Source organism: Balaenoptera ricei, chromosome 17 (assembly GCF_028023285.1).
Source record: "Balaenoptera ricei isolate mBalRic1 chromosome 17, mBalRic1.hap2, whole genome shotgun sequence".
In the NCBI taxonomy this organism is placed as follows: domain Eukaryota; kingdom Metazoa; phylum Chordata; class Mammalia; order Artiodactyla; family Balaenopteridae; genus Balaenoptera; species Balaenoptera ricei.
The window spans coordinates 78,797,071-78,816,374 of record NC_082655.1 but is presented as its reverse complement, the minus strand read 5'-3'; the positions used below and the strand labels follow the sequence as shown (position 1 = coordinate 78,816,374).

General features: G+C 40.4%; 1 protein-coding gene and 1 non-coding gene across 2 annotated transcripts in view; one reads left to right on the top strand and one right to left on the bottom strand.

Annotated features, from left to right (window-relative positions):
• Window positions 1–19,304, top strand: part of XKR4 (XK related 4) — a 354,257-nt gene that overhangs the window by 38,745 nt on the left and 296,208 nt on the right. The window lies entirely within an intron of this gene.
• On the bottom strand, window positions 17,947–18,018 carry TRNAG-UCC (transfer RNA glycine (anticodon UCC)). The gene has a single exon. It is a non-coding gene; the product is annotated as a tRNA-Gly (tRNA).

Genomic DNA, 19,304 nt, shown 5'->3' with positions numbered 1-19,304 from the left:
GAGGGGATCAGCTTTCAGGGAGGCAGGGAGGGGGTCTCCCACCCATGGCACACTTGGTGGGAACTGACCCTCCCGGGGTGGGGAGGTGGGCAGAGCCAGCAGGGCTGAGAGAAGAGACATGCCAGATAGCTGCAGCACCCTCTCTCAGCCCAGGGCTGCTCGAAGAGGCTCCCCGGCCCCTCCTCTCCATCCCCAAGGATGGCAAACTGGAGCCCGAACCTGGCGGTCCTGAGCGGCAGAGGCTGCTCTCCTGTTTCCTTCCTCCGCCCCCTCTGGCCTTGCCATCCCCCTGGTGACCTCTGGCTTCTGGGGGCTGTTAGTCTTTCCACCCCACTTCCATTCTTCCAGCCCAGGGAACCCAGGGGTTGCTCTCCTGAGCACTTTGTCTTGTCCTGTCCATTGCTGGTCAAATTAGAAAATTTCACCTCACTGAAACTGGCTCGCAGCCCTTTCCTTTCTTTCTCCATTTTTCTCAAGAATAGAAGAAGCCATCATTCTCCTGGAGATGGGCAGGGTGTGCCCAAGGCTGTCGTCGGGCTGCTGACTGATTGCCTTTTTCCCACCTCTTTGTCCTTATTAAGAGTCTTTCTGCTTCTCCTCAGCCCCTCTGTCTCTGGGTCCCACTTAGCCTTCCTGAAGTACTCAGTGGTCCAGCCCATCCTCCCGGCTCCTTCTGAAGGGCGGGGCTCAGGGCCACACACAGGGCAGGAACTAGTTCAACATGAAAAGATTTCTATATTTTTTAATATTAACTAAAAATTTTTTACTCAAGTATATTTTAAAATATTTTATTTCAAGTGTATCATAGATGGATTTTTTTTTTTTTTTTGCAACTTAGATTTGGAGAGTTGACCTCCAGAGATTTAAATACAGAGAAATAATAAAAAAGTAGGACCTAGAAGTGTATTAATTCTTAGTATCCAATAAACTTTTTTTTTCTTTTAAAGTTCCCAATTTTGGTAAGCCAGTCCACCAATCTTCTGAACTTTGAAGCTAGAAATTTTGGGTTTACATTTTCTGTTGTTGTTTCTTAGAAAGCATTTCTTGCATGATTGTATGAAATATTAACATACATGCACAAATATGCACAATGAAATCCAGTCCAATGAATACTCACCACATGAGCCCGGCCATGCAACCAGCACCCCAGTGAAGAAGCAGAACCCAGCAGCCCCTTTCATGCCCCCTCTGGCCAATAATTCTTCCAGGGTGACCACTGGCATGATTTCTAACACTTGGGATTAGTTTTGACTGTCTTGTAACATCACAGAAATGGAACCATGCAATATATATTCATTTTTGTCTGACTTCTTTCCCTCAACATCAAACTGAGGCGATTCATCCTTGTTGTGTGTTGTTAGGGTTCATTTTTTCTCATTACTGTGCAGTATTCCATCTTAAAAATTTACCATGCCATTCAATTATTGTTGGATGTTTGGGAATTCACTTCCAATTTGGGGTATGATAGAAAGTGCTACTATGATCATTCTTACGCAGTGCGTACCTTTTGGTGGACATATGTGCACAATTTTCTGGGACCTTGACTAGGAGTGGAATTGCTGAGTCATAAATTCCTTAAATGTTCAGTTTTAAGTAGGCACTGCCCAGTAGTCTCCAAAGTCGTTTTACCTCTTAATCGTGATTCAGAGTGTAAAAAAAAAAAAAGTTAACATTTGACAAAAGTTTGATTTTTCTCAAAAGAGCTAATATCTTGGTAATGTCAAAACTGCATTTTGTTCACTTCTGGAAAAGTAGGAAGGAACCATTATTCAAAGAAGGAAAGGGCACAGAAGAGACTAGAATTTTTCAACCAAAAGAGACCTAGAGGTCGTCTAGGACATTTCGAGATATGAAACATTCCCCCAGGTTGGGTGGGGCCTTGATCATGCAGTGAGGGAGAGGCAGGGCACAATTTACGCTGAGTCCCTTATTTCTATGACCCGTGTTCTTTTCATTGTTACTCAATTCTACAGACAAGTTTGGCATCCTTCTCTGGGCAGGTCAGTACAATAGGCAATGTAGGAATTTCTAGAAAAGAGAGAACAGAGCATTGTGGCCTAGGAGCTTAACCCTTAATGGAAAAGCAAATCCCTACAGTATTTTTGCCGGAATGATTTTTGACTCCTACCTGACCTTAAACTCTAATAGCTAATCTGTCATTTATACCACGTTGATCCTTTTCCTTTCCCTTTTGATGAGTTTTCCTCTGACTCAGGTCCTCCTCACACCAGGGCTGAATTATTGCAACAAGCTCTTGGCTGGTTTCCTCAATGGTATCTTCTGCCATCGCTAAAATATCCCAGCGTATTACTGATAGGATTAGTCTTTATGACACAACAACACATTCAGTTGCATCTCTTTTGGTCAATACTCTTCAACAGGAATTACACACTTGTATACCTGTGGGACCAGGCAATGCAAATGTGTGAAGAAGACCAAGTAATGAACTTTGCATATTAAGCATCTAGTAATACTCTTTAAGTCCATAGAGAATTGTGGTTTGTTCAATTTTCCTTGAAATCCAGGGACCTCTTGGTCTAGGTTTCATCTCCCCGATTTGATAGACTGAGTCAAAACCAAAAATTCACTTCCCTTTTAACCTTACGATACAAAAACCAACGGCAACAGCATAAGCCCAACTAGAAACAGGGGTGGACCCAGGAAATCCCCACGTAAAGAGAGCTGTCTGCACCGTTCAGCTCTAGGCAATTGTTGACATGATGGAGTCTGGCGTAGTGTTTTTACATCATCCAGTTTTTCAAAAGGATTGGGAAAGCCAGATCTTTCCACGAAATCTCCTTATATTTAGATTTTAGCATCTAATTCATGTTTTGGGGGTGGGGAACTTGTATGTCAAAAACAAACAAAAACAACAGAAAAAAAGAGGTTCTGTATGTGAGACGTGGTCCCCAAGCTGCCTGTTTGAGTTCAGCCCTGTATCACACACATTAAATGCATGTACATCATCATGTATGACCCTCAGGAACTAGGCCACCCTCACTATTATCATCATTTTCTGTTCTCCCCAGTACATGTTTAGCTTCAGTTCGATCAGCCCCTCCCCTGTCTTCTTCACAGAACAGGTCCACTCGTACCTGCGGCCGTTTTTGAAATTAATCCCCTCATGCTCTCTACCCCCAGCCATCCCACTTCCTTCTTTCCTTTAAAGTTCACTGGCATCCCATTTTGTCCATGAAGCCACTCTTAATACTTCAGGAGAGATACACTGATTCCTTATTTTTCCAACAGACTATATTTAAAGTCACTGGCACAAAAATTACTGTAAAATTTTTAGAATTTAATTTTCTAACAGGATTATCCACTCTTATGTTTTAGATCCATTCGGGGGTGTCCCTCGCCACAGCAATATTTGGCACAATTTGGGGCCTGTAGATAGTGTTCAGTAGCTCTTTCATTGGCTGGTGGATTATGTAAAGTGTGAGGTGGCATCTAGGCCCTTTAAAAGGATCATGATATTTTAGCAACTGATCAGTTAGTTGCAGTACATACATATTGATACTTTGACTTAAAATGTTTTGTTTGCTATTGAAGACCCTGGAACACATTTAGTCTGGATTTTGAAATAAACACTTTTAATTATGTGTGTGCTAACGAAGGTATATTTCCTTTGTGAAGTCCTTAAGAACAGGGCCATCTATTTATATCTTTCCATCACATAAACCTTGTCAGCAGTAGATGCAGAATGAGTACGAGTTGGCTGGTGGGTTCACTCCAATAATCTCATGGAGTCATTTGAATAGTTTCATTATTGGAAGCAGATCTATTTGTGAAACAAAGGATTGCTTATTTAGATTTGGGGAAAAAAGGTTTTAAGCTCAGTTGGTAATGTAGATATTATCTTGAGTTTATTTTTATCGGTTGGGTAAGCTGTGAAATAAAGCTGGTGCTTTGGGAATGTGAACAGGAGGACATTGTGACCTGAGTCACCACAAGCATGAAATGTGATCTAAGGCAACACTGTTTTTGTTCTACCTCTTATGTTCTGCAAAGTGACTTGACTCCTAGTGTTCCAGGAGTCTGGGATATGCATTCCTCACCTACTGCAAACACAGGATTGAAATTCCCCAGGAAATGCTGGACTTTCCCTGGGAGGCCTCCTAAACCTCTGCTGTAACTTAGCAGACTACTGACAGGACAGCCTGGAGTCGGGGCTGAGAATGAAGGAGACTTTCTGAAACAGTGTGAAGAATGTGTAATAATTTCAAGGAGGTGCAAGTTAGTTTCTAACATGACAAATAACGTTTGATTACAAAGTACCGTATTTTCTAGAGTAGCACTTTCCGTTGCAGAGCTCGCTCCAGTGACGGAAATGTTCTGGGTCTGTGCTGTCCCACCTGTGGCTGTTGAGCACTTGAGAGGTGGCAAAGGTGGCAATTGTGACGGAAGAACTGAATTTTTAATTTCGATTAACTTGTGTGAGTAGCCGCTAGTGGCTACCGTATTGGACAGCACAATTCTGGAGGAAAATAGATATTTTTCATGTCTTTAAAAGAGGTTAAAATAGTTTTTCTCTTTGGTCCGGGTCAAGAACCTCAGATATCTTCAGTGATGGTCTTTGCTTTTTAATTTCTCAAGGAGGAAGATTTTAGAGAGAGATAGGATGTGGGCGGTGTGAACGAGAGGCGGGACTGATGCCGATTAGGGGAAGGATGCCAACACTTGCGGTGTCCGTCTCATCCGGTGCCCTCTGGGTGAGGAGTCATCCCAGGCTGGACCTCCTTCCACAACAGCAGATGCTGCAATTTAGAGATAATCATCACATAGAAGGAGAAGCCCTGTTACATCCAGTACAATGAAAATTGTATTGAAAATAACCCCGAGCACTTTATTAAAGTCAAGGGCAATATGATTTGATAGGTCCCAGCATTAAACATATTCACGCTTATCATTAAGGTAGGTTCTAAGCCAAACATCTATTTTTCAGCATATGTGTTCCAGTAAATGTGACGAGCAGGTATATAAGAAAATCAATTCACATCTGCTTCATTTTATAACATGCAGCTTCAATTAGTATCTGTTTTCATTAGAAGAGACTAAAGCTTTATTTGAAATAAAATCTCTGATCGTAAAATAACCAACCAAAGCAGCCCATCCAGTAGTAAAATACCATAAGTAAGAGACTGGAGAAGTTGGCTAGACCAGCTTCCAGAATGAGCTGAGAACATTGAAAGGGAGGCATCACTCTTCAATTTTTAAAGACCTGTAGGGAAGAGATCTAATAACCTCTTTTGTCTTTTAATTATGAGGAACATCCTATTTTATGCTGAACCTCATGATTCAGATTTAATTTCCGTGCTTTACAGATTCTCTAGACTCTTAAATGACAAACTTAATTATTTCCAGTACATCAAGAGCAGAATGTGTGGCTTAGTCAAGTTTTGGATGCTGTGATGCAGGATGGAGGGGCTTTGCCTATTGCTGTGAAACTTCTGTTTGGAAGAAGCAGGAGGCTGGTGACTGCTTGTCCCTTTTTCATTCTTCTCAACCTGTGCACTTGGCTTGAACTGTAGTGTTTCTTAGAGCACTGACAGCCAGACTTTGGAAGAATCTCTGTGAACATGTGATGGCAGGTCAACAGATGACCAATGATGGACAAGAAGTAAAACCATAAGTCCTTCAGGCTTTGGTACTTTGTGCCTGTCTTGTATATTTTATAACTCCCTGGCATAAATATGAAGTTGTGCCCAAAGGGGGAAATGTAACCAAATGAATGACATAAATCAGGAAGACTAAAGCCACTACATCTGCGAGCCAAGACTTTTGACCTTTGTGGAGTCATGGCTGTGTTTGACTCTGGAGGACAGGGCTGTAGGAGGGAAGGGACAGAGGCTGGGACTTCTGGTGGCCTTGGGCTCTCATTCCTCATTTCTCTAACCTATTGAAAAAGGGGGGTGGGGAGCGGTACATTACAGGCACACTGGTCCATGTAACAGCGTTAATGCACAAACACTGAATGTTCAAGTGTTTCTGTAAGTACGAGAGCTCTGATGTATGAATTTTAAGAGGTTTGGATTTAAGAAGGAAACATTTCACAGAAGCATATCGCTTCTTTTTCTTAAGAATTACTGTAGCTTAGCTTAACCAGGAACTGATGATCTCTGTCTCCTTGGTGAGAAGTGTGTCTCATGTCCAGACCTGCAATGTGATGTGAAGCTTTCTCTTTTAAGTCGTTGTTAAATCATCAGGTTAAATAATGTAAAATACATGACAGCATAAAATTCTTAAATTCTTTCTTCTCCCAGCCTCCACCCTGCCCCAACAAACCACGCTGAATTGTATCCAATTTAATTATCTAAAGGATTATAATTTATAATTTGTCTTTGAAATAATTAAACATTTTTTTCTTTTTTCTTTATTTCCTTTCGCAATAAAAACCCAAACCTAGACCCATGAAGTGGTCAATTAACATAAGGGGAAATTAAAATTATGTGCAGCTACATTAAAGTTGGTGATTTATTTCTCGGGGTTATACACTTCCTTCGCTCTGACCCAGAAAGAGTCCTTAGCAGAGAATGAGCTTTCCTTCTCAGTGATTTTCTTTCCTATTATTAACACTTAAATTCTTGAGAATGAAGGTAATGTCGAAGACACAAGTATACAAATAAAACAGATTCTCCCGTGGCTTAATTAGATGACACTCAAAAAACACCGGTCAGGAAACGCTTTAACTATTTTTTGATTTCTAAGACAAAGTCCTGTTTAGTTTTTTCCTGGGAACAAGTTCATAATTAATTATTTGGATAATGGGCAGTGTCCCTTGTCTTGGATCTCAGGCAGGCCGTTTGCTGGCTGTGTCTATAGCATCCAAGTTTCTGTGACTTCATACCGTGCGTGCTTGACCCATCTGAATATTCTAATTGTTCACCGAATCATCTCACTGAATTGTCCTTTTCACTTAGTCAGCTAGTTCTCTTTTTCAACTGAACTCCTTTGTTTAAGTGCCAGTGAGGGGAGAAATTGTAATAAGTGTCCTAAAGAGCTGCCCTAAGTGTTATGAAGTAGGAGAAAACGCAGGGACACAAGAGTCTAGGACGGGATCATAGAGACGCTGCATTTGAAAAGCTTAACACACACACAAGAAGGAGGAAAGAGAGAGGAAGAAAAGAAGTGGGTCTGGATGGGGTGGTGGGGAGCCTTCGGAAGGGAGAAAAAGTTTAAATTTAGACATTACGTAATGTTCCTCAGGGTTTCTCGGCAACATGGGGATGGGCTTTGATAACTAACAAGATGATCGTTCTCATCTCGGTCATCAACTGAAAAGAGCATTTCAGAAGCTGCCACAGGCTCTGCCCTTTGGAGTATTTATAGCTTAGGGCCATCGCGGCGCAGCAGCCCGCAGACTGGAATTAGGAAAGAACTAGCTGTTGTATTTGAGCCTGGTTCTTTGCAACCTACTGCAGAAGCTGTGCTGGCTCACGGGGGCAATTCACAGGCACCTTGCACAGGCATAGCAGCACGCTGTGCCGGGTCGAGGGAGGCTTGCCTGTCAAAACCCACGCTGGCTATTTATTGGCAGTAATTACATACAAGGGGAAGCCATATTGATCTGCTGTTTATCTTGGAAACGACCATCTTCCAACCGTGCGCCATGGTGCATCAGGATGGCCCCGCCCTGTGAACCAGGAGATTTAGACCTAGCACTGGCCATTCCACCTCTAGCTGTATATTCCCGGGCTATCAGCATAAAGCCTTTGTTCTTTCATCTGGAAAACATGGACCCGATATGACCTCCATTATGCTCTACAGCTCTAAGATGATCTAAGCACCCTTTCATGGGTTACTTGCGAATTGTCATTGGTTTTCATAACTGAGTCTTAAAATTAATCAGAGCAGTAGTTTCATCATCAAGCACTTTTCACAACTGTACTCAAACACTTTGGGTAGCTGTAACTGCAAGCCGCATTTTTCTGCCATTTCTTTCTCTCCTTGTTTTGGTTCAGTTTACATGCAAATCTGTGCTAATAAGTTAAACACAGCAGATTTATTGCAGAGTGATGCCGGTATGTTTTAGTATACTGTACGAGTTGCTGAAGAAGGAAGTGGGAGGGAGACAGTTGTTAATAGAGGGTTAGAATTAGCTATTCCAGACTACATAGATAAAATATAACTTTAGCATCCAACAATGATGGAATGCTCTTTGTGAAGATATCAGTGATACTTAGCAAGTCATGTGCGATCCTTTATAACTCCCTCATTCCTCAACTCAACTCGCCCTACCCTACCTGTGCCCCCATCTCACACCCCACTCGACCATCACTGTTCCATCAGCAGACCCCGCGTCTTTACTCCGCTGAGGCTCAGCCCTCTCTGCTCCACACGCTCTCTGTTCTCTCCTTCTTCCCTTTTCCTGCACAGCGAACTCCTCCTCCTCCTGAAAATCCCAGTTGCCAGACAATTAAATGTTTTTTCTTCTGGACTTGCACAGCTCATTGTAAGTACCTCTCATATAATGTTTATCACATGTCACAACTGCTTGTGTTTTTTTATACTCCAATAAACTGTGAGGTCCATGGGAAGAGGATGGTGTCTTTTTCAGAGAGATCGCCCCTATGTCTGGTGCACGGTAGGTGCCAAAGAGCATTGTCTGAAAGAAAGAAGGAGCAGACTGATGAAGGGAGAATGAATGCATGTGTCTAAGTTTGTGTCAGTAAGTGAGATAGTTAATATTTCCCTCCCCATTCCATTTCAGCTCTCTAAGGAACAAGTACTTTGCCAAGGTATAAAAATGGGTTGGTTGAAAATAATAGTGTTTGATTTAGTAATTAGTAGACTTGCATTCAGTATTTAAAGGAACTTTAATGATAGTAAGGCAGTGCTTTTTGTCTGTGTGAGGCTGTCTTTTCTTTCCTTATCATCTCTCAAGCTCTGGTAATACACACCCAAGTACAAGTCCAATCAGATGGCCTATCAATAACCTGTTTCGCCCAGCAGCATATTCATATTTGATGACCGAGAATAGCACTATCTTATATCTAGAATTTATACCTGAATTTCTGGTTTGCAAAGTAAAATTCACAAGTATATTGAAAAGACAGTGTCTGACCTTAAAAGATTAGGTGGTGCAATACCAGATCTGACAGTGAAAGCAGCTGAGACTGAGGGAAAAACGGCAGAATGTGAGGTGAATTTCTATCATCTGCTTCATCTGAAGCAAAAGACATGCTGCCAGTCACACTGCAAACTCATGTCCCTCTTTGTCTTCTACATGACAGGACCATACAGTGATCAGTGAGTAAGCCACACAAGAATGCAGGCATTATGTTGTCTTTCCGAACACAGATATCTAGCTGTGTGGCAAAAAATAAGTAACTATTGTTTTAGAGTGCGCTTACAAACCATTTAGATACTGATTTTCATAAGTATAAAATTAATACATGTTTCTTATAAAAACTGAGAGAGGTATAAAAAAAGGAAAATTTAAATCACTCTCTGCCCCCCCACTCACTATCAATATTTTTGTGTATTTTTGTTGAACTGCAAAGACAGTTTTGATCCATAGGTAGAATCACAGATAGAATGGGAATCAAGCTGAAAGTGTTTTTGTATCCTATTTTTACCTAGCATTTCGTGATGAGCATTTTCTCATATCATTAAATGGTTCTCAAAAACATGATTTTTGTGCCTTATTAATATTCAATGAGTGAATATATCATAATTTATTTAACCATTTCCCTCATGTTTTTATGATTTTTTACTGTCAAAATAGAATGAAGAATCTTGTGAGTAATTTTGTGTGTGTGTGCATCTTCCTTTCTTTAAATTCCCAGAAGTATAATTGCTGGGTCAAAATGTGAAGATTTGTAAGCCTCCTGGTATAATGGTAACTTGTGCATCTTATATCCCACGTCTTCTTATAGCAGCAAAGTCTACTTATATGAAAATAATCCCCAGTCTTACAATAGAAAAAAGTAGTTTTGAATTAACCTTAGCTAGAAAACTTGCCTGGTAAAGGGAATGTTAACAGATAAGGTGCTTTCAACGTGAGCTATATTTATGAAAGAGGACACTAGATGTCAGATTTACCAGAGGTTAATGAGATAGTAGCTTTGATAGTTCAAACTCTGTTTAAAGCTAGCTGATAGATACTGTGTAATCTTAGAGGACTCTCCAGAGAGTTTTAAGGCCCGATTTGAAATCCAATAAGATGGTCATTATATACCATTTATCTTTCCTTTACAGAAAAATGGCAGGTTTTATACAGAACCTGCATTGAGGCAAAAATTAACAAAATATTACATAGGCCGTGAAAATTCTCTTTGGTCTTCAAGTAATGGTAAATGAATGGTCAGCCATTTAGGTTCCTAAGTTCTTAATACTTACAAAATGTAGAGCACTTTTTCATTGATCCTTTCCAATTCTCACGTCAGTTAAATTATACACTAAATCTGGCAATGGTAGTCATCCAGACAAAACGTGAAAAAAGTTGTTAATGCTGAGGACTTGCAAAATTAGAAACATCCAGATCGTTGATTACAAAATGAAAGGGAAAGTCAACTGATTGATTTTTCTGTGCATTCAGTCCGCAATCAGATCCAGATGAGATGTGATATTTATCAGAGAACTGGATAGATCACATGACGTTTTGGACTAGACGCTGAGGTCTAATTCTGGCTCATCTCTTAACTAGACTTGACCCCTGGTAAGTGAGCCTCAAGTAATCACCTCTTAAGAGTGAGAACTGAATAATGTAGCTGGAGGGTCTAACTTGCAGTGTGGTTCCTGTTCTTTGTAAGTATGAACCCAAGGATCTGGGATGGGCAAGGGGAAGAATTGGAGGTGATCGCTTCTATTCCTGGGGATGCGTTTCGAGCAGTATTTTTCTGGTGCTCCCTTGGGAGAGTCTAGGCTGGTGCTGGGTTGAGTTTCGTGCACTTCCTTGATTTAGAATGATCATGACTTGAGGTCCACACTAGAGTTGACTTTAATTGCCTTAATTGCCATATACATTTTGCATCAAATTGGCCTTTCAAGGGTCTTCCAATTTTTAAATGGGATATCTGTGTTTACTCAGCTTACACACAATTCTTGGTCCAAGTATAGTACAGAAAAACTTTTACTGGGACACACATTAAAAATTCGACGTTTTCAGTGCTTTCACCTTCTAGTTTTTCCCCCAAGAGAAGATAAAAGGGACAAAGAGCCAGTTATTTCTTAAAGTTTTGGACTCCTAGTGAGAGAAAATATTCAAAGACTATTCTATGACCCGTGGACCTTCAAAGAGCATATACACCAACACTCGGCCTTCCAGGGAGAAGACCAGGAGGAAATCAGCACTGCTGTTGCTAGGAGAAGAACAGCCTTCATAGATGTGTATCTACTTTAATGATAAAAATAAAACACATGAGATGTGGGTCAGTTGAATCACTTGTTTCTTCATACTTTACTGTACACGGTGAACCCTGAGAACATTCCACGAGTTCCAGTACAAAGACAACATGCTCAGATTAATAACAATTTCCCCCTCTTTGAAAGACTTGTTTTGATGTCAAATCTTAACAAACTTTCAGTGCCCAGTTCTGTTACCCCTTCTGATCATGGAAACAGAGATCAAGTCCTTGGTGCAGGCAGATCAAATATTTCCCCTACACTGATAGGTACACTGCTGTCTTGAGTCTATTCAAATCCACTTGGAAAAAGGAAAGCCAGGCTTGTTAATCCATGAAGATATTAGACATACAGGTAATTCGAAGATACTGGGGAACTGACAAAGTATGTTGGCTTAGAGTATACCTTTGATGAGAGTATATGGCCCATTGATTGCATTTAGAGCTCATAATCACAGGAAAGAAGATGGAATTCCTCTCCCTGTGTACACAGGGAAGATTGTAGCATTTCCGTCTGGCCTTCACTTTTGAATTTGCCAATCTATTTTCAGATTCTGTTTACTAATTCAGTAATTATGTTTCAAGAGATGTTTTGAATATCATTCTTAAAAGATTTTAATAATACATTTTAAATATGGCAATTCAAGTCATTGTTTTTGAGTCTACATGAATGAAATTTTGAGAAAGCTGTATGAAAAAGGTTTATATCATTCTTGTGTTGCCATGTTTTCTAGGTACAATATCTTTTGTTATGTATCGCCATTTTAAAACCTAGCAAAAGTTGATATTTCTAAATATTTGGGAGAATTTTTTCTACTTAATTTATTTATTTTTTTTCGTTTTGGCCGTGCCGCGCGGCTTGCGGGATCTTAGTTCCCCGACCAGAAATTGAACCCGCGCCCTCGGCAGTGAAAGTGCGGAGTCCCTAACCACTGGACTGCCAGGGAATTTCCAAACTTTTTCTATTTTATAAAATTAAAGATTCCCGAGAAAGATGTCCTGAATGTCAGTGACATCAGATCTTAGATTCCACCAAGCCATGTACAGTGCTGGATAGGAAGTGATTAATCAGCTTCCTTTGGTTTACCTCAGACCTCGCAGCGCTCTCTCCAGATTCATGGTACCAGGAAAAATCTTCTGAAAAGCTTCTGCTGGAGATATACTGGGGCCAAAGGCCTATTCATCAGGACACTGAACTTTAACAGAGATAAGAAATTATTCCCATCATTAGGTTATTAGCAGCTGCAAATAACCTAAACTCACTTAAAATGCTTTAGTAGAAAGTAGTTATAATTAAAACAGCTTATTTATTGACGAAGAAAATAGGTTAATTAAATGGAGATTTGGGGGTACATATTGGCTGGAAAGGATCACTATTAAATTTATATTCACACAGTCAGAAAACGTTGCTGGTGCCCAGCGGGAGGACTAAGAAAAAGACGGTTCTTAAAATGCGGCCAAGGAAACACATGGGTGTCCTGGACAGTTCGGGGAGCTCCCTCTTCTACCCCAGTGGACAGATGACTTTTGTTCCTCACCCTCTCTGTAGACTGGAAGCTGCTTCTCTAGAGAAGTCAATCCAGAGAGCTTCAACTTGGTCAACAAGTCCAGGGCAAGGTAGGGTGGAGACGTAAGAGTGAAAAAAGATGGACCATAAGGCAGCTTGTGATCCCGTGAGATCCTGGACCCCCCTCCGTCTGCTCCCAGAGAACCCACAACTAACGGTAAACTCCTCTGCATTCTCAGAAGAAGGTGAACAACCTCAGAGAAAACAAAATCACATACTCTTAATGTGAACAGAGAACGAAAATCACCAGGTGTGTTAGAACATTCCCATTGTGAAAAACTGAAACCAAAATATTTTTTAAATGAAAAAGTCCTTTTTTTAAAAATTTCAGTTTTACTGAGATACAGTTAACAAACAGCACTGTATAAGTTTAAGGGGTACAGCATAATGACTTGACACACATATACTGCAAAATGATGACCACAGGAGGTTTGGCTAACACTCATTGCCTCATATAGTTATAAAAAAATGTTTTTTCCTTGTGAGAACTTTTACTATTTGCTCTCTTAGCAAGTATCAAATATACCACACTGCAATGTTAACTATAGTCATCATGTTTTATATTACATCCCCAATACTTACGTATTTTATAACTGTGAGTGTATACGTTTTTAACCATCTTCATCCAATTCCCCCAATCCCATCCCCTGCCTCAGGTAACCACAAACCTGATCTCTTTTTCCATGAATTTGGTTTTATTTATTTATTTTTAGCTTCCACATATAAGTGAGATTATTTCTCTGTTTGACTTATTTCACTTAGCACAATCCCCTCAAGATCCATCCATGTTGTCACAAATGTCAGGGTTTCCTTCTTTTTTATGGCTGAATAATATTTCATCGTAGATATGTACCACATCTTCTTTATCCATTCATCTATCCATGAACACTTAGGTTGCTTCCATGTCTTAGCAATTGTAAATAATGCTGTTATGGGTGTAGCTATCTTTTCAAGTTAGTGTTTTTGTTTTCTTTGGATAAATACCCAGAAGTGGAATTGCTGGATCGTATGGTAGTTGTATCTTTAATTTTTTGAGGAACCTCCATACCGTTTTCCATAGTGGTTATACCAATTTACATTACCACCAACAGTGAACAAGGGTTCCTTTTTCTCCACATCTTCACGAGCATTTGTTTAAAAAAGTTCCTAGAGGCAGCATAATACAGGAGCAGAAGAAAAATTTCAAAATAACAATATTTTTAAAAATGATAAGATATCGCATATATTATAAAAAGAGTATATTGTAATAAGAGGACCATCAGAAAACAAATAGAAATTTAAAATAAAGTAGACATGTAAAGAAAATGTAGAGAGTTTGGAAGGAGTCAGTTGTATAAAGGAAAGACATTAAGAGAAAAAAGGTAAGAATCTTAGAAGATCGATCCAAAAAGTTGAATGTAACTAATAGAAGTTCCAAAAAACAGAACAGATAAAAACACAAGGGAAGATGTTATTCAAGAAATAACACATTAAACTTCAAGGAATATAAAGTCCTAACTTAAAAGAGACCTTCAAACACCCAGTCTGATTAAAAAAGAAAGCACACACACATACCCATGCTAACCACTGTAAAATATCAGAATAACAGGGAGAAAGTGTAAGTCTTAAAGATGAGACCATCCACAGGGAATAACGATCAATGCTCATATTAATCCTGAATAATAGGAAACAGTGGAGATAGGGGAATATGATTTTCCATATAAAATTACACATTCAGCCATTTGTCCATCCAGTGTAATACTAAAGACACTTTCAGACATGCAAGGACTCACACACACACACAAATTACCCTCAAACAAGACATCTTAAGAAGCTACTAGAAGATGTGATTCAGCCAAAGGAAGAATTACCCCAGAGGGAGTAAGACATGAGATACAATGCAAGAAACTGGGCTTTGGACATAGGGGAGTGACCTTCAGGATCAGCCAGTTTTGACCGGAGCTGAGATGTGTGAGAGGAACTCCATGGGGAACACGAGGGGTAGACAGTTTGCTACTGTTTCTGTACATTTGGAAAACTATCTTGCTAGAATTTTGGCAAACCTCTTGTAACACATGGGAAGAAATGAGTGATAGATATATAAAAAAACAAACGAAAAAAAAGACAATTCTAAATTGAAATAAATGTATAAATATAAGTGAGTAAAGACATGTCACCAAGTGTCTTGAATAGGAGACGTCGCTTACACTGTCACAGTATGAGATGGGAAAGGAAGGAAGAAGTGAGGTGGGATGTAAGAGTTAAACCTTTCCCTTAATTAATTCTGTAATCATGTCTAAAATTTATAAGGTGAGAACGAGAAGCAAAGAGATTGGAGATAAATGCTTGAAGAAATGCCTAAAAAGGGTTGAAAATACTTGTCTCTGGGGTGTGGGATTGGACATCCTAGCTAAGAAAGAACGGAGCATGGGTTCCCAATGTAAATCTCTTAATACGATTTGATTTTTAAAAATGATATAGGTTTAAAGTTCAACAAAAGTTTAAAAATCCTTAAAGAAATGAAGAGACAGGAAAAGAGACATGCGGCATAAGCGTTCAGGGGGTCCAAAATCTTGTTACATCCCCCCTAGGCTGGGATGTCTGTTACCCATCCATAGGAAGGCCCACATTGTGGCACACGGGGCTACACTAGCAGTGTCTCCACAAACTTTCAGGGTAAACCAGTCTCTAAGGAGATTGCTAGCCATGGAGATGAAATGAATATCCAGAATTCCAGTCTTCTAAATTGGTGCTCAGTGAGTACATATAATCATTTTTCATTGTGTTTTAAGGTGCATGTGGTTCCTGCAGATAATTCTTTGTTCTGTCCTTGCAACTCAAAAACCTACTGCGTGGAGGACTGAAAAATTAAATCATCCCTCTACCATTTAGCTAAGTGACCTGTTGGCTTGTGCACTGCCCTTCAGAAGATTTTAGGTTTTTTTTACTGGCCATACCTGACCTTTCAGCATGTCAGAATATGGCGCAAGGTCCATTTCCTAAGTTCTTTCCCCACATTTGGTCTTTTCCCCACTTGTCTTTCCTAGCAAGCTTTCAGATACATGTCACTTAGGTCTGGATTCTGCCAGGGAACTTGCAGGAAAATAAAGACAAGTGGAATTAAGGCAACTTCATCCACCAAGGACAGCTCAGTTCTTACTCTGAGCTGTCTCATTCCATTTGATGCTGTAGTGGCCCCTCTTTGTTGATAATATCCAGATGTATGCTGACTTATCAGGATCCTGAGTTACCTTTCCTACTACGTGCACCCTGAGGAACCTTTCCCACTACAGCTTCCGGTTCCCTATCTGGTCAGAATTGGTGGTATTCCTACCACACTTATGTTGACATTCCATCATTGGTCACCTATCCCAACCCTACTCTGGATATTAGTGTCTGCTTCTATAACTTCTTCAGCAAATTTCCTTGGTTCAGTCATCCTGTGGAATTCTAGAACAAACCACCATCTACACTGTGTGACTTTGGGCAAGTCATGAACTTTACTGATTTCTTTATCTGTTGACTAAACATTGATCCACACCCTACATTATTTATAGAGATATTTATGGATGGGTTTAAAAATAGAAGTAGTAGGAAGCTTACAAGTAGAACTGATGCAGTCATTGTGAAATTGGAATAATATAGAAAATCAGTATGATCCAGGGAAAGAGAAATATAATTGGGAAATTCTTAAATTTTTTACCTTTATTCATCAGAGATTTCTATATTTCAGACAGCTCTGGTGTGGAATGCGGGTTTACCAACTCATCATTGGTATCCTTTCTTTTTCTCCTCTTTCCTGTTAGCCACCAAGATGCCTGCAGCTGTTGAATCTGGTACCACTCCTGGTGCAATGCAAAGGTCTCTCAGCTAGAAGGCCGGTAGTCATCATCTAGAGCGGTCGTCATATGGATCAGTTGATCAAAGAAGTTGTGTTAGAGTTCCCGTAGGCAGAGCTCGTGTATAGGAGCACAGAGTTGAATTGATGTCACTCAGGAATGTCTCCTGGGCATCACTGTTCTGATCATATACATTGAAACTGCCCCCTGAGGGGGACCTGGAGTCCCGGGCACCTGCCATGGGCTGGGCAGTGACGGGCCCTTCACAGCTGCCATCTGGAGGGACGGGAAAGGGCAGGTAACAATGTGCAAACTTCCGTCCACCTGCCTTCATGGGTTACATGTGGATGAAGAGTAGTTCCCACTTCTTAAGGCTGCAGTGAAGATCGGATGGGTTACTACCTGGACAGTGTTTAGGAGAACCTACTTCCTCCTTACTGGTCACTGAGCAATTGCTCTGGGCAGGTCCACCTACAGCTTTGTATGTATTAACTTATTTCGTCATTGCTAAATCCTCTTCTCCATTTTACAGATGACAAAATGGAGTTTAGCAAAGTTAAATATCCAAGGTCTTAAAAACCGGTGTGCTCCTGTCAGCCCCTCCTTAAACTCCTGCTGTGCTTCTTCCATTTTTCAGATACATTCTTTCATGATCTGGTCTCTGCTCTCCCATTAGGTCAATCACTTCTGTTCTTCAGATCTTTCGATGTGACAGCGGCGCTGACAGTGTCACATGGTTTCAAGATGCTAGGAAGATAGTTTCACATGATCTCCTCTTTACCAGTGGCCTGTCCTCGCCTAAGTAATTCCTGCTTGTCCTTTAGAGCTCATCCTGAACGTCACCTCCTCTAGGAAGTCCTCCTTAATCTAACTCGCAGTACGACTATGAGCATCTCCTTTGAGCCCCAGACAACCTTGGTTCTCATCCTCTCGTGACATTCTTCGCAGTTTCCTGTGGTCATAGAGGTGCACGCCCAGGTCCCTGGATGAGACTGGAGATCTGTAAGAATATAAAGCGTGCCTTCTTTGTATTCACAGCACTCTGCATGGGGGCAAGAAGTGCCTTTTGAAATGACTGAGTTCATGGTGTAGCCTGTGATCTTCGGCATCAGTATAGACCTAAATGTTAATATCATTTCAATAACGTAGTAGCTAAATGGACTTAAAATTGCAACTTTTTTTTTTTTGGCCACTGCCACAGCATGTAGGATCTTAGTTCCCTGACCAGGGATCGAACCTGGGCCCCCGCAGTGGAAGTGCGGAGTCCTAACCACTGGACCGCCAGGGAAGTCCCCAAATCGCAACTTCTTCATCTCTAAAATGGAGAGAGTATCTTATTTGTAGAAATGTTGTTAGAATTAAATAAGATAATTTAAATGCTTTACTCAAAGCTTGGGGCATAGGAATCGCTGAATAAATGATATTATTCTTATGATCATTATTTTTAAAGCCAGGAGTCAAACCCAAATCAATGCCAGCGTTTGCAAGCCAGACACACACAAAGCACGTTCATCGGTGGGGTCTCAAGAGTACAATTTAGGGCATTACTATGTGAAATTGAACTACTTGTGTGCTTTTAATATTCTAACTATATTCAGTTAGAGAAGTCCAAAATCTATACTAAAAGGTTTTTTTTTTTCCAATAAGAAAAGCGTATTGTATCTATTTATATGAATTGGTTATTCTGAGCTAAACTCTGCAGAATATCTGGACTTAATAGTATATATCTGTGAACATATAAGTGGACACAACTTTAAAAATATAATAACCCAAAGTGTTATGAAATACATATTATATAAATATGCAATGTATAATGCTTTCCATTTTCCATTAATGTCACGGGGTACAAAAGAGCTAGAATTAAAAAAAAAAAAAAAGAGCTAGAATTCACACACGTTCCTCGTCCTGGCCTTACCTGTCACAGGCAAGAGCAGTTAGGTTGTAATTTCATTGATAGGAGGATGCCCCCTCCTGAAAATAAATGCACCCCACCCCTAATAGAAACTGCTGGAACATTTAAAGCTTAAGTTTTTAAACTTAAGGCTCTGATCTCTGTTAATGTGCAAATAACCCTGGGAAGAGAAGACTTACTTGCTGTAGCTGTTTGCATCTAAGTGTGCGTGACTCTCAGATTCTTCCGTTAAAATAGGTTGTGTTTAAGTCGGGGCTTCAGGAAGAGACCGTGGAGACCCTGTGGGGCTGAGAGAGAAAACACAGGAGCAAATGGCAAAGAAGGGGAAGTTCTGGTTTCATAGGCGACCTGCGTGGCTCCAAATAGGATTTCACGTCAACATGAAATTCCAAATATTCTTAATTTATCCCTAAGGATGCTGTGACTTTTGATTCCATAGCTCAGGCAACCATATTAAGTAGTTAGCACTATTATAAATAATTGTGAGCACTATATAAATGCTCTTCAAAATAGAATGAGGAAGCCAGTCAGTGGGGAAGGGCCCAGCTCCTTAAGGCCTGCAGGCACGTTCTCGGGCGAGTGTGGGTTTGCACACACACACACACACACACACACATCCGCAGGACCCGCCCCTGTGATGGCTGGACGGTGAGAAAAAAGAA